The following is a 12,428-nucleotide window of genomic DNA, read 5'->3' on the forward strand; positions in this document are numbered from 1 at the left end:
AGAAGAGTCTGCTCTCCACAGCTTTTCCACCTGCTGTCGCATCCTGACTCTGTTCCATTCACTCTATCAGCTGGCTTACTGGCAGCTTCAAAAGGATTGACACGTGAAACACAAGCCTGCTTTCTGTTGTCAACGGACCTGCGGATTACTGCAGAATTTTTCTTTCAAATTTCAGCCCAACAGAGATGAGTGTTCTTGTTACCTTTCCATCAAGATAACAGAAACATGAAGATTCATTGTTTCCACAGACCATGCACTAAGTTAATCGAAACCCCACCTACACAGCCTCAAGTGGAAAAGTTCCATGTAAATATTCCCAGGCCCCCAAAGGTAATCATGGGAAACACAATACTTTTCTTCATCCCTCTCCCCTGAAGACACTAACCCAATAAAGTACAAATGCTGAGCTACCACAGCTTTTGCTATTCATCTATAAGGCTATTTCATATGCATGGCACACTTTTTCAACCTGTGAGCATCACATAGTTATTCCTTGATGTCAGGCCAAGTCTAATCCTGCCAGGGCTTGGCTCCACAATTTCACATACATTTTCTGTCAATTTGCACAAGAAGCGACAACATTGATGCTTCATCAAGGAGTAGGGTGGAGGTAGTGAAGGAAATCAAGAACTTTGCAATACCGCATCTTTCCTTTATCCAGGGCACCCCAAAGGTGCGGTCACCGTGGACAGACACAGAAGACGACCAAACTAACCAAAGCTCTTCCTGAAGAATACTGTACTGGCAGGTCTACCAGGATCCATTGGCACTCTCCCACTTTGCTGTCAGGAAATAACAAATTGACTCCCGAATACTCTGGTGGCAGAGAGCCAACACTCTGAAGATTCCCCAGGGCTATGCTGGGATATCCGCCTGCAGGTTCTTTGCCAGGCTAGAACTGGCAAAGGTGCAGTAACTCCCTTTCTTTCAGTGGAGAGGAGTGAAATATTTTTCAATAACTGTTAAATATTCATGCCATGAACACAAGTTTTAATAGAATTTTCATTTTTTTATTCATTCAAACTTAAGGTTTAATAGATTTTGAGTGTTTCTTAGAAACACAAAAGCAGAAGAAATTAGAGCTTGATTTGGCCAAAATCCTGTCATTCATCAAGATCATGGATAATCTTCTTAGCTCCACTCTACTTTTACACACCATCCTTTGATTCCCTAAACTTCCAGAAATCTATCCATGAACTCAGCCACTGATCTTCCTCACCCCAGAGGGATTGATAATTCCAAAGATTCATTATCCTCTGAAATGTCCTACTCCTTATTCTGAGACTGTGAACCCTGGTTCTAGACTCCTCAGTCAGAGAAAGCACCTGCCCTGCAAATTCCTTGTTGCTGGAATTTTACTAAGTTTCAGTAAGATCTTCTCCAATTCTTCCAAACTCCAGGAAATGCCTCAGCACTTTTGACAAAGCAATTCTGTGTCATGGGTTAAGTGGACCAGTTTATTACCACTGAAGATCCACTGCAATGCAGCCCTAAGTTAACAATACAGGAAACATACTCTCAGAAAGCAACGGACCTCTGAAATTTTACATGATCTTGACTGAATCCTCAATGAGGTTTGTACAACTGCCATGATTTGGAAACAACTTGTCAGGGACACCACTGAAATAGCAGGTCAGTATCCCCTTGTCCACTTCAGTTTTATTTTCTGCCTCAATATGGTGAATCACACCACACGCCTCTCTAAGTTCCTCGACATGTACACAAATAGGTGGAGAGCACTAGTTTCAATTACCCTTTTGCAATCCACTTTCTATCCCCCTGTAATTATATTTTTCTTCCTCATATTTCTCAGCTATAAGGATAAAACACACATCCCTAATTTATTATCAGATCCTCCAATCCCTCCTCCGTCCATGAGCTAGTCCAACACCCAATAGCAGCTGCATGGAGTACAGCTCCAACTAAATTCCAGGAACGATGAAACCATTATCGAACTTCAACTCTGCTACAGGCTTATTTACAAAAGTTGGTTGCTACAACACTTGTACCCACGCCTCCCAACTGTCTCTGACTACTTCAACACTATCACAGACCACCACTAAATTCCCCAGAAATCTGCAATCATCCGAAGTCTGAGTGCCATGGTCTACTCTAACCACTCGTGATCCCATCAGCTCTGCCCTTGTTGGCTTACACAGAGAGAGGGGAAAAAAATCAGAGTTAACCAAGACTTTGATGTTAAAATTCCCCTTGTTTTGAAAACTCTCTTCAACCATGCTTGAAAAATGCTTGGTTACTGCTGTGTCCTCCAATGCTTATTTTTGTATCATTTCCAGTTATATCCTCACTGGTAATCAGTCATTAAGACATTAAACACTGAAATTCTTTAAGCACATCTCCCCACCTTTAAGTCCATCATCAAAATTCACCTTTGACAGGGTTTTGGTTATTTGCTCCTATAAAGCAACTTGTTTTACAAGGTGCCACATAAACATGATTTGCAATCACTGTTGAGTGATAAATGTTGGCTTGGGGTAGCAGAAGAGGTTTTCAAAAGCAGCCAAAAATCTTTTCCATCAGTCTCAGGGTAGATAGTTTCACCACCAAGGCTGCACCTGTCACTCTGTAATACGCCAAAATATCAGCCAAGATTTCAAGCTGTACTCCTGGACTGGTGCTCCACTCTCTGACATTTTGACTCTGAGAACAGTAGATAGCACTGAGCCAAAGGAACACTGTAGTCCAAACAACACACGACTTTCACACAGATCAAGCGTGAGAGAGAGCGAGAGTGTGGAAAATACAGAGTGAGAAAGGACCTATACATTTATTCACAAATGCGCGCGCGCGTGTGTGTGTGTGTGTGTTCTCTCTCATTTGGGATTGGGTGATGAGATGGTTTGGCAGGAGAAAGGAAAAATGCAGAATTGCAGGAACTAGCTTATCAGGTGTCTCTGGAGTTAAGGTAAGTAAATGCATGAGCTGTCATTGATAGCACAACATGAGAGAGAAATAACTGGCAGTCCATTTTACTTCCCATCCGTCATTTCCAGGCTCAATGTGATGAGTCTGGATGCCATCAGACTTGCATGTCTCCATCAGAGATTAATTTCCCACCCACCAAATCTGGGGTTGCTTGATGTATTGAAGTATCCTTTTTGGCTGAGCATTCACTGTAAATCAGCCAGAATGGCTGCAGGTCCTACAACATATTAACAAGATTGGGAAAAGAGTCAATAAATCTGATTCTCCATCCTGTTGGTTTAGCAATTGTAAAACAAATTCTCTGGGCAGGTTTAAAAGCCAAGTGTGGCAGGAGAGCAAAACTAATGCCCAAAGAGTTGCTGAGAGTTCCCTGGTTAATCCAATCTGAATGCATGCCAGCAAGTACAAGATTTCTTCCACTGAAGTTGGGTGAGACTAGAAATAGAGGTCACAGCTCAAGAGTGAAAGGGGAAATATTCAAGGGGAACCTCTTCACTCAAAAAGTGAAGAGAGTGTAGAACAAGCTGCCAGCAGAAGTGGTGGATGAGAGCTCAAATTCAATATTTAAGAGAGATTTGGATACGTACATGAATGGAAAGGGTATGGAAGGGTTATGGTCCAGAGTTCTGTCAGCTAATGTGTCTGCGAAGTCCATTTTTGTGCAGCTGGAGTTCATGATTTACGCTGGATTATCTGATTGCAGATCCTGAACCAGTTCACAGCTTGTACACTATTCACAAAGCCTCCCATCTGAATGGAGACTTCACAGCTGCAAAAGGCAGCCCAAAAGGAAAGAGACATCTATAAATTGAGTGCAAAAAACTAAACTGCTGGACAAACTCAGCAGATCAGGCTGCATCTGTGGGGGCAAAGCGATGCCTCAAGGGTCCTGCCCGACCCACTATAATCCACCAGCAATTTTTTGCACCAGATTCCAGCATCTCATGTCTATAAATTGTTTGTGTGTGTGTGTGTGTGTGTGTGTGTGTGTGTGTGTGTTTCTTTTTAAACTGCCTAAGTTTATAGCAGTACGCCTAAACATTTTTTGTGAAGATTTTGGTTTTTCATTATGGCCTACTTTGTGCCAAATTTTGCCATTTTATTTCATTTTTGAACACAACTGAAAATTAGAAGGCATAGGTTTAGAGGGGAAATATTTAAAAGTGATTTGACAGGCAACTTCCGCATGCAGAGTGTTGCGTATACACGGAATGAACCACCAGTCGAAGTGGATAAGGCAGGTACAGTAACATTTAAAAGTTGACTTGGATAAGAACACAGAAATAGGAGGGGTTTAGAGGGATTGTGTGCCAAATGCGGGCAAATGGGACTAGCTTGGTCGGCACCACAGTCAGAAAAAGGCCCTGGTCCTGAGTTGCATTATTCTATGATTAAACATCAAGCATTGAAATAGATGACACTTGAGACAGAAGGCAAGGCTGAAGGCAAGGCATGGCTACCTGCCCATGTGACCAGTTACAGTACAAAGGCCTGGTGCCATTCTGAGACCTTGGCTTTTTGCCCACCCAGTCCTTTACAGATTCATGCAAGCTACAAGCAGGACGAATGAGTACCATAGATGAGAGAACTGGTGGTGACATCCACTCACCAAGATCAGGGCCCATATTCCAGCCAATTGATTGTATACTGGAAGTGTCAAAAGTTCGGATCTGACAGTATGAAGGAAAACCAAGACAAAAGATTAGGAAAGGCATGGGACATGAGGAAAAGTAGAAAGGATTGAATAAGAATTATAAGCTAAAAGTCATAATGTAACAAGAAGTGAAAGTGTTATCTATTCTTCCATTACTTCCTAAGGATCAATGATCACCTTTCTCTCTTCTCCAAATTCAATTCTTCTGCATTGAATCCTACATTGGCTCTTCTCAACAACCTGTGAGTTTGCAAGCATAGAAAGGCTGGTATGTCACTCCAGCGGAAATATACATCTTCCTGACATAGTTGCTCTGAAATGGGCAAGAGACTGGAAAAATGGCAATTAGGGAAAAGAAAACAAAATTAATTGGAAGTTCATTGTCATTGTAAAAGGTTAGCACATGGCTTAGAGTTACTCTACTCCAAATGAAAACAACACTACCCTCAAGGTTTATCCTAGATATGTTCATCAACTTCTGCAAATCTCCATCCTAAATCTTTCAAAACACCTGCCTCATTTTGCTAGAAGACTAATTGATGCGATCTTCACAGACCCAATCTTGGCTATACCATTTACATCCATTACACTTAGAATCTTATTGTTAGTGAACTTCTGTCTTCTCTCAGAAGGTCATTTAGTCAATTGAATAATTATTAACTACAGAAATTAAAAATGGTCTCTGTATTCCATAATCAGTGGAATTGTAAAGTGAAAGGGTTTCTGTGCCAAGAATTTCAATGTGGTCCATTAAAAATAGGCGGTCAGATTATCACAAATTCATCCCCCAGGAACTAAAAAATATTGTTGAAAGGAGCTCATCCATTTACCAGTTTTGTGAGGAAAAGCTTAAGAATTGCGTGGTTGACAGATAGACTGGAATAACAAACTTCAGTACAATGACCTTTATTGCACACAATGATCTAATTACTTTGCTGCACAATCTGCAAGCAAAAAACATGAACATGAAGCTATACAATATCCGATAATGTTGCTACACAGAATTCAACAACAAGTCAAACAGGGAGTGCATGCCTTGTCATTTAAAAAAAAATTATCAGTTCAATATTTCAGATGCAATGCCTTGTTCAAAAGTGAATGGATTAATTATAAAATATAAAACAAAAAAAGCTGGAAATATGCAGCAGTTTTGTCCTTACCTGCTGAGCATTTCCAGTTTTCCGTTTTTCTTTAGATTCCCACCATCTGTATGTAATGACCTGGTTAAGATCCTTACTGCTGTACTGCTGGCATTGCATTTTAGCAGTTCTGTAACAGCAGTCTATTCTGCTTGAGCTTGTTTGGGTTTGAGCTGTGTTATGATACTTGTTGTTCAACTTAGGAATGTGGTACCAGCCAGTCAGGATGGTAGAATTGAGAGAAGGTTCCAGAATGCTGGGCGGCGAGGTCTTTGTTGGCGGGAGCTGGGAGAAGACAGGAGGGAGGATGCTGTGCCTCTGGCACAAGGTACTTTGTGCAGATGAACGGCTTTGAGGAGGAAGGACCAATACTCCTGTGGCAGAGCCTGTTTGTTCTCGATGGATTTGGAGCGCCCTTTGGAAGGTGGTGTGAGCTTTCACGCAGACAGTGGGTCCAGTGTGCGCGTTACTGACAAGCAAGATATGAGCTCTGCCGTGCACGTGTGATTGATTAAGCATAACGGGCCCTTTCTTGCCCCTTAATAACTGTTTGCTTAAGTAAACATTCTTAAATACAATTCTGATTAATTGTATGTAGTGTATGATCTGCTATTTCTTGCTGAGAGGCAATTGCCGGGAACAGTATATCACACAGGATTCACACAAACCAGCATTAGAGTGGGTGAGATATCCCAAGCTCACAGGATCCCGCCATAGAAATACGAAGACTGAGAAAGGCGGGTTTCCCGCTGCGGAATCCAGTGGCTGTTAGCAAGGGCCGCATTTCCAGAGGCGCCCAGTAGAAAAGGGGGTTTCATGAGATTTTTTATTTTCAGAGATTTGTTGAATGGATTAATTGTCCTGTCATTTCCAAATCAATTTAATCTGGGGGGCCGAGTTCAAGGTCCTATCAATCAACTTGCAAAGCTGATAGAGCAAATGTTAAGCCCATGGAAAAATGGCACATGCGTGCAAATGGTTAAATCTTCACTCTGCCACCAAAGACAGTAACTGAAAGCATACTTCCAGCACACCACAAGAACTAGCAGTTAAATGGACCACATTATTTCACTGTTGCTGTATTCTATCGTGGGAAGATTTACTGGAGAATAGATATTACATATCATAAAAAAGCAGATTGGTTCTTTATAAGCCAAAGCTGAAGTAAGCTCATAAAAAGACCAAGATTTAAGTTGTCCCTCCAAGTATCATGGTGGGAAAATTATCCTAAAGGAAACAGTAAATATTGTACAATGTTAATGGTTGTATAAACTGATTATTGAACATAGAAACTGGGATAAAGTCTATATTGCAGAAGTCTTATTGAATATTTACCTGCATAAAATAACAGTCTTCTCTCAGCTTACAAAAACATTTCAAATCATTTTCCAGCAATATCAGATGCATTCAGTTCTCATGCTTGCCATCTTAATAGGATCAATACCAAGAAGATAACTACAGACAGGTAGGAACAACATATTTCTGCCACATAAATATCTTCAATCAGCTCCCAATATTTCTGAGCATGATTAATCCCCTGTTCAATGATTTTAATAACTAACTACAGTTGGCATCTTTAACCATTGCTTATTGCTTCCTGCTGGCACAGTTCCCTACAGTTCAAGTAAACATCTCAGCTGCGAGACTTGAATGTGAAATTCTGCAGTATAATTTAGGATCATCTACATTTCAACAGTGAACCAGTTAAATTTCAACTGTACAAGTACATGTTTTCATGAGACATTTAATTAACAGAGACTAACATGCAGTGCCAGAACAAATAAACTGAGACTTGGAGGAGACCAAGTTCTTGAACTACATAGCAACATTTGACTGAGAAATCAACAGCCAATCAAACAACAAAGAGATCAACTTCCCTCAACTCCCCTGCTACCATGAAGAGTAATTCCAACTCGCCTTGCTTGGCCAATTTATACACTCAATTTTATAGCAAGAACCTCTGAGCCTAGAGCATGCTTACAGACTACACTGTGACTACACTGTCTATTTTTCCAATTTGATATTAAAATCCAACCCTCTCTTCAGTAGATCAGTTCCAGAGGGATCATATTTAGAAGACTCAGCTTCTTGTATGCCATACCAATAAGTAATACTGACCTGAATCCCAAATGATTGAAATAATCATGCAGAAAGATCACTGCCAAATGACCAAATCGATTCCTTAGCAACTGAAGTCAAATAGTCTTGAGATAGCTGAGAAACACCTGAAAAACATAAGTGCAAAACTTGTTGAGAAGCAATCAAATGTAAATATTGTGAACGTGTTCTATTTTGATCTGAGAATTTAAGTCAAGAATTGACACTAAATAACATAAACTTTTGTAACAGAAATAAATTCCAATAATGATATTCCAATACCCTTCCACGTGAAAAGAATCAAACTTTATAATGTCTACTGGTAATAATACAATTCAAATTTTGACGATTAGCTCAAAATTGCTAGTATACAAAGCAAGGTTGTATTTCAACAATAATTCACATTAAAATTCACGGAAACCACAAGTGCAGAACTCAATCATACACATTAGGAGGGGCATGTGAAATATAAACATTGATAATGTGTTCTATTTTCATCTGAGAATTTAACAATCAAGGATCCGACACTGCATAATGTTCGAGTGGTTGGTTTTGCAGTTTAGTTGTGTCTTTTCACATTGAATGTATTTAAATATATTCAGTCCTTGCACCAACATGCAATATCAAATAATTATTTGTGATACTGAACATCTCATTAAAAGATTAAAGATTAACTTTATTTGCCTCATATACATCGAAATGTGCTGTTTGCATCAATGACAAACACAGTCTGAGATGTGCTGGGGGCAGCCCGCAAGTCTTGCCATGCTTCCAGCACCAACACAGCATGCATACACTTACTTGCCCTAACCTATATGTCTTTAGTATATGGGAGGAAACTGGCAGACTCAGAGGAAACTCACAAGGTCATGGGCAAAACGTGCAAACTCCTTGCAGGCAGTGGCAGGTATTGAACCCAATCAGTCAGCCGGTGCTGTAAAGCAATACACTACGCTACTGTGCTCATCAGTTAAGGTTGCCACAACTAGCCCAATGTTGAGCTCCATTCAAATTCTATTTGAACTTGTAGAGAGCCAAGCAGTACATAGTTCCACTCCCAACAGCTACAGCAAGCTTTAATTTCAGAAGCTAAAGTAACCCACCCACTTAAAAATAATACAGCGTTACTGAAAAGATATCTTCGCTGATGGATGATTAACCATAAAATTTTGAGATGCTTGTATATCTTCCCTAGTGTAAGAACTAACCGATGTGAGAAATAAGAGGACTACAGTAATCTTGACAGAGTCTTGGGAAATCTTTAAGATACAATGGTCAGGAATGCATAAAAGAATAAAGAGTACTGCCAAAAAACGGTAAACCAGCCAATATACTGCTGAAATTTTAAAAACAAAAGCACATCAGAAGCGCAAAGTTTCACTGCATTAAAATTCTGCACAAGAGAAGATGTAATTCAAGTGAAATATAAATTGAAAGAGTCATAAACCTCCAAAGCCATGATAAACTACCCAGGATACAGTAACAGTCAATAAACTTGATCAAGAATAGTCAGAATGGTCCATCGGCCTGGAAAAAAGATCTGGTAACAAATGCTCAAGTCTGTGGAATTTAATGGAATCCAACTGAATAATTCTGGAGCTCACTACCTGGAGAAAATTATCTACTGAAGCTGCAATGACAAATAGCATATAAAACAATGTTCATAATATGAAAACAAAATGCTGGGAGGGCTCAGCAGGTCAGGGTGTTTCTATGGAAGGAGAAACAGTTAATATTCTGGTCAATGATACATCATCAGAACTAGGAAGGAAGTAAAGTAACTCAATAAGGTGTGGGAGGTTCCAATTTTCAAAAAAAATCATGTACTGTTCACAAAAAGTTGGACAAATCTAATCCAAATATTTATCTTCTCATCACCATTCAGTTTTTTCTTCTCAATTTTTCTTTGTTGTGCACTGGTGTCACTGCTTAGTTTTATATAAGTTCATTGTAATTTTGATCAAGTATATTGATGTTCTTGTCCTTGTTGTGCAAGTACTGTGCTACTGCAAAAGTTTAGTTCTATGGCACTTAAACCATATGAATGCTTGCCTATGACAATAAACTTGAACTTGTTTATATTCAGTGGTAAAGGAGGTCAACATTAAAAGACCCTTATGTTACCCCTCATTGGTTTTCACCAGAATTGCTTAGACTTCATTACAAATATTGATCTAAACTTGGTCAAGAGTCATAAATTCCAGAGGACAGAAGGGAGACCCAAAACCTCAACCCAAAATGACCATCTGAAAGCCCATATGATTGGAATCAAGGGAAAATTCTTCTGCCTAGATTTGTATGTTGCACAAAGAAATATGGTTTCAGTTGTTGGAAACCTTGAGATAACACAACCAGAGATTTCCCAGTGTAGAGTTCTGGACTCAACCATCTCCACCCACTCCTACAAAACTTTCCCTCCACACCAAGGTCAAAAGCAGGGATATTTCCTATTGATTTGGCATTGTTTGACTCTATTTTCAATTTTTTTCTATTTATTGGGGTCAAGAAATTGGTAGCAAAACTGTACAATGAGCTGACAATGAAGAAGCAATATTCACAATGCAACACTACCAAACATTTACCACTTTTGTCATTAGGGAGTATCCACCTCCTCACAACATCCAACACATGATTAACATCAACCCCTCAACCATCTACATCCCGAAAGCCATCACTGATCAACCAGTTAAATACTTTTGCTACAAGAACAGTGAGAAACTTGGTGTCTGGAAGCATGATGATCACTTTCCACGGCAACATACTTCCTGCCAAATTCCACAAAATGTGTCCAGCATCAAGGAAGGCGACTGATGGAATAGTACAACTTAAAGCATCATGAGGACAGGACAGTACAGTACATTGAGGCAACATGTAGAACTACTACTTCACAACTCTAGTACATGGCAGATCATGTATAATCAACCTTACTGTTTTTCCAAGGAGTTTACCACGAAGGTTACTGAAGGAAAGGCAATGAACATTGTCTACATGGACTTCAACAAGATGAAGCCCCGCATGGGAAGCTTGTCCAGAAGGTTAAGTTGCTTGGATTCAATGGAAAGTGATGGTTGATAGTTATCTCTAACTGGAGCCTTTGACTAAGTAGTGTGCCACAGTGATAAGTGTTGGGTCTGTCATCATCATCCATATTAATAAGCTCAATAACTGGATCTGCAAGAATGGGTGCATAGTGGACAGCGTGGAAGGCCATCCAACTTGCAGTGTGACCCAGACCAGCTGGGAAAATGGGCTGAAAAATGGCAGGTGGAATTTAATGCAGAAAAGTATGAAGTGTTACACTTTGGCAAGATAAAGTAAGTTAACACTGCCACACTAAACCAAGGTGTGCAGTAGAACAACGGCACCACTGAATACAGATCCACGATTCTTTGAACGTGGCAACACAGGTATTTGGGTCATAAAAGAGATTTTGGCACCTTGGACTTCATATATCAGGACATGGAGTACAAGAGCTGGGTGTTATGCTGAAGTTGTATAAAACATTGGTGAGGCCAAATTCAGGTTAATGAGTGCAATTCCGGTCACCTGCCTACAGGAAAGACAACAATAAGCTCAAAGTTCAAAGTACATTTATTATCAAAGTATGTATACTATATAAAAACTTGAGATGTGTCTCCTTCCAGGCAGCTACAAAACGAAGAATGAAAGCAAGCAAATAACATTCAGAACTGAAGTTCACAAAGGTGGGTCCACAGCCACAAAGCCAGTCACAGCCGATCTTCGAGCTTGTTAGTTGCAGGCCACAACCTTAGTTCAGTGCAGAGACAAACAAACCTCGCACAACACTGAACCGAATACCGGCCTATCCCTTGCCTCTGGCCTTGACATCCCAATCTTTCCAAGCTGCTCCGGTGCTTAAATCAGCCAAACCTTGGGTTGTTCCTCACTCTTGGACCCAGCCTCTGCTGCTTTGATATGCTCTCGGGCCTGAGACCTGCCAGTTTAATTCAGCCCATACCTGATCGTTTGAATCTAGCCCAGCGCTGAAATCAGCCAAAGGGCACATCATTCCTGGCTCTTGGGCCTGCGCCCAGCTGCCTCGACTCTACCCCACCTCGGTTCTGCCACTTTGACCCCTCTCAAGTCCACTCCAACAAAGGCAAACATTGGCTTGACTCCCATTCTCAGACCCAGGCCCCACAACCTCAATTTGGCCCATACATGCCACGCCACAACTGTCCTGCAATTTCCAAATTTGCAATTTCACACCACAGAAGTTCCAAGTTGTACAGGCAGTTCAAAAGCTCAACTCCAAAAGGGGAGTTACAGGCTATTGTTGGCAGTGACGATTTCAGAGAAAAAGTGAGATTCATAAAGTAGTAATAGTTTTGGTTGCTGCCAGCAAGTCATTGCTGTGCTTCCCCAGCACCATCTCAAACTGGAAGCCAATTCTTGAAAGAATGCAGAGTAAACTTACACAGATGTTGACAGTACTTGAGGACCCAAGTTACAGGGAAAGGTTAAAAAATTTAGGTCTTTACTTCCTGGAGCACAGGAGAATGAGGGGAAATCTCATTGCGGAAAACAAAATTAGAGGGGCATAGTGAGGATGAGTATATGCAGGATTTTTT

General features: G+C 40.5%; 1 protein-coding gene across 7 annotated transcripts in view; it reads right to left on the minus strand.

Annotated features, from left to right (window-relative positions):
* The window catches only part of adgrl3.1 (adhesion G protein-coupled receptor L3.1), a 573,597-nt gene that overhangs the window by 440,870 nt on the left and 120,299 nt on the right, over window positions 1-12,428 (minus strand). For all 7 annotated transcript variants that reach the window (XM_059974620.1, XM_059974623.1, XM_059974622.1 and 4 more), the window contains one exon: window positions 7,858-7,964. The gene's annotated coding sequence lies outside the window, so the exon portion shown is untranslated. The remainder of the gene's footprint in view (window positions 1-7,857; window positions 7,965-12,428) is intronic.

The sequence above is a fragment of the Hypanus sabinus genome, chromosome 7, assembly GCF_030144855.1.
Source record: "Hypanus sabinus isolate sHypSab1 chromosome 7, sHypSab1.hap1, whole genome shotgun sequence".
Taxonomy (NCBI): domain Eukaryota; kingdom Metazoa; phylum Chordata; class Chondrichthyes; order Myliobatiformes; family Dasyatidae; genus Hypanus; species Hypanus sabinus.